The sequence below is a fragment of the Haemaphysalis longicornis genome, unplaced genomic scaffold (genome assembly GCF_048455015.1).
Source record: "Haemaphysalis longicornis isolate Haplotype H1 unplaced genomic scaffold, Haemaphysalis longicornis Haplotype H1 scaffold_15, whole genome shotgun sequence".
Classification (NCBI taxonomy): Eukaryota; Metazoa; Arthropoda; class Arachnida; order Ixodida; family Ixodidae; genus Haemaphysalis; species Haemaphysalis longicornis.
The window spans coordinates 6,519,858-6,523,560 of NW_027526257.1; the positions used below are offsets into that span (position 1 = coordinate 6,519,858).

General features: G+C 48.5%; 1 non-coding gene across 1 annotated transcript; it reads left to right on the top strand.

Annotated features, from left to right (window-relative positions):
- Window positions 1–2,339: 2,339 nt before the first annotated feature.
- Trnat-agu (transfer RNA threonine (anticodon AGU)) lies at window positions 2,340–2,412 on the top strand. Its single transcript has one exon. It is a non-coding gene; the product is annotated as a tRNA-Thr (tRNA).
- The last annotated feature ends 1,291 nt before the right edge of the window (window positions 2,413–3,703 follow it).

Here is a 3,703-nt window from a genome sequence, read left to right on the forward strand (position 1 = left end):
GTGCGATAACCAGACCGGTCTCGTGCGATATCCTGGCTACCACCCCGGTGCTACCCCCCCCTTCGGGGTGGTAGCCAGCGCCACTCGGACAACTCGGGGTTAAGGGGACCTTCTTTTTAACCCCCGGGAAGTGACTCGACTGTCGACATGTCGAGAGGGGTCGACCAGCGTTGAACCCTCTTAAGCTCCCTATGGCACCAAGAACGCCAGAATAGAGGCCCTCGCTATGCATGTAGCGAATCAGAATGGGAAATGAGGGGCTCGTTGAAAATAGGACAGAAATAAGATTTGGCAGTTTCCACTTTTCTCCACTTTCTTTCTTTCTTTCCAAACTCTGTATCTGTCTCAATGACTATATATATATATATATATATATATATATATATATATACGATAGAGAAGGCAAACTGAAAAACAAAACATTTATGACCGGCACCAGGTCGAAACGCCAGAATAGCTGTTGTTATGTTTTTCAGTTTGACTTCTCTATCGTACAGCTAACCCCATAGCCAGGAACAATTTCTCTTAACTGTATATATATATATATATATATATATATATAGGAAATGAGGGGCTCGTTGAAAATAACACAGAAATAAGGGTTGGCAGTCGAGAAAACCTCGGAAAGCAAAGGGGAGGATGTGGTAGATCATTGAAACAGATTAAGAATTTGGAAAGAAAGAAAGAAAGTGAAGAAAAAATGCCCGCCAGGTGGGATCCGAACCCACGACCTCCAGAATACCGGTCTGGTGCGATAACCACTACGCTACCGGCGGGGCGATTTTCCCATTCACTTTCTCGGGTATTTATGTTAGGTATGTTTGTTTCCTGTGCTTGGGGGTGGTAGCCAGCGCCATTCGGACTAATCGGGGTGAAGGGGACCTTCTTTTTAACCCCCGGGTCGTGACTCGAGTGTCTACGACATGTCCAGAGTGGTCGACCAGCTTTGAACCCTCTTAAGCTCCCTTTGGCAACAAGACTGCCAGAACAGAGGCCCTCGCTATGCATGTAGCGAATCAGAATAGGAAATGAGGGGCTCGTTGAAAATAACACAGAAATAAGGGTTGGCAGTCGAGAAAACCTCGGAAAGCAAAGGGGAGGATGTGGTAGATCATTGAAACAGATTAAGAATTTGGAAAGAAAGAAAGAAAGTGAAGAAAAAATGCCCGCCAGGTGGGATCCGAACCCACGACCTCCAGAATACCGGTCTGGTGCGATAACCACTACGCTACCGGCGGGGCGATTTTCCCATTCACTTTCTCGGGTATTTATGTTAGGTATGTTTGTTTCCTGTGCTTGGGGGTGGTAGCCAGCGCCATTCGGACTAATCGGGGTGAAGGGGACCTTCTTTTTAACCCCCGGGTCGTGACTCGAGTGTCTACGACATGTCCAGAGTGGTCGACCAGCTTTGAACCCTCTTAAGCTCCCTTTGGCAACAAGACTGCCAGAACAGAGGCCCTCGCTATGCATGTAGCGAATCAGAATAGGAAATGAGGGGCTCGTTGAAAATAACACAGAAATAAGGGTTGGCAGTCGAGAAAACCTCGGAAAGCAAAGGGGAGGATGTGGTAGATCATTGAAACAGATTAAGAATTTGGAAAGAAAGAAAGAAAGTGAAGAAAAAATGCCCGCCAGGTGGGATCCGAACCCACGACCTCCAGAATACCGGTCTGGTGCGATAACCACTACGCTACCGGCGGGGCGATTTTCCCATTCACTTTCTCGGGTATTTATGTTAGGTATGTTTGTTTCCTGTGCTTGGGGGTGGTAGCCAGCGCCATTCGGACTGGCTACCACCGGCGCTGGCTACCACCCCCAAGCACAGGAAACAAACATACCTAACATAAATACCCGAGAAAGTGAATGGGAAAATCGCCCCGCCGGTAGCGTAGTGGTTATCGCACCAGACCGGTATTCTGGAGGTCGTGGGTTCGGATCCCACCTGGCGGGCATTTTTTCTTCACTTTCTTTCTTTCTTTCCAAATTCTTAATCTGTTTCAATGATCTACCACATCCTCCCCTTTGCTTTCCGAGGTTTTCTCGACTGCCAACCCTTATTTCTGTGTTATTTTCAACGAGCCCCTCATTTCCTATTCTGATTCGCTACATGCATAGCGAGGGCCTCTGTTCTGGCAGTCTTTTTGCCAAAGGGAGCTTAAGAGGGTTCAAAGCTGGTCGACCACTCTGGACATGTCGTAGACACTCGAGTCACGACCCGGGGGTTAAAAAGAAGGTCCCCTTCACCCCGATTAGTCCGAATGGCGCTGGCTACCACCCCCAAGCACAGGAAACAAACATACCTAACATAAATACCCGAGAAAGTGAATGGGAAAATCGCCCCACCGGTAGCGTAGTGGTTATCGCACCAGACCAGTATTCTGGAGATCGTGGGTTCGGATCCCACCTGGCGGGCATTTTTTCTTCACTTTCTTTCTTTCTTTCCAAATTCTTAATCTGTTTCAATGATCTACCACATCCTCCCCTTTGCTTTCCGAGGTTTTCTCGACTGCCAACCCTTATTTCTGTGTTATTTTCAACGAGCCCCTCATTTCCTATTCTGATTCGCTACATGCATAGCGAGGGCCTCTGTTCTGGCAGTCTTGTTGCCAAAGGGAGCTTAAGAGGGTTCAAAGCTGGTCGACCACTCTGGACATGTCGTAGACACTCGAGTCACGACCCGGGGGTTAAAAAGAAGGTCCCCTTCACCCCGATTAGTCCGAATGGCGCTGGCTACCACCCCCAAGCACAGGAAACAAACATACCTAACATAAATACCCGAGAAAGTGAATGGGAAAATCGCCCCGCCGGTAGCGTAGTGGTTATCGCACCAGACCGGTATTCTGGAGGTCGTGGGTTCGGATCCCACCTGGCGGGCATTTTTTCTTCACTTTCTTTCTTTCTTTCCAAATTCTTAATCTGTTTCAATGATCTACCACATCCTCCCCTTTGCTTTCCGAGGTTTTCTCGACTGCCAACCCTTATTTCTGTGTTATTTTCAACGAGCCCCTCATTTCCTATTCTGATTCGCTACATGCATAGCGAGGGCCTCTGTTCTGGCAGTCTTGTTGCCAAAGGGAGCTTAAGAGGGTTCAAAGCTGGTCGACCACTCTGGACATGTCGTAGACACTCGAGTCACGACCCGGGGGTTAAAAAGAAGGTCCCCTTCACCCCGATTAGTCCGAATGGCGCTGGCTACCACCCCCAAGCACAGGAAACAAACATACCTAACATAAATACCCGAGAAAGTGAATGGGAAAATCGCCCCGCCGGTAGCGTAGTGGTTATCGCACCAGACCGGTATTCTGGAGGTCGTGGGTTCGGATCCCACCTGGCGGGCATTTTTTCTTCACTTTCTTTCTTTCTTTCCAAATTCTTAATCTGTTTCAATGATCTACCACATCCTCCCCTTTGCTTTCCGAGGTTTTCTCGACTGCCAACCCTTATTTCTGTGTTATTTTCAACGAGCCCCTCATTTCCTATTCTGATTCGCTACATGCATAGCGAGGGCCTCTGTTCTGGCAGTCTTGTTGCCAAAGGGAGCTTAAGAGGGTTCAAAGCTGGTCGACCACTCTGGACATGTCGTAGACACTCGAGTCACGACCCGGGGGTTAAAAAGAAGGTCCCCTTCACCCCGATTAGTCCGAATGGCGCTGGCTACCACCCCCAAGCACAGGAAACAAACATACCTAACATAAATACCCGA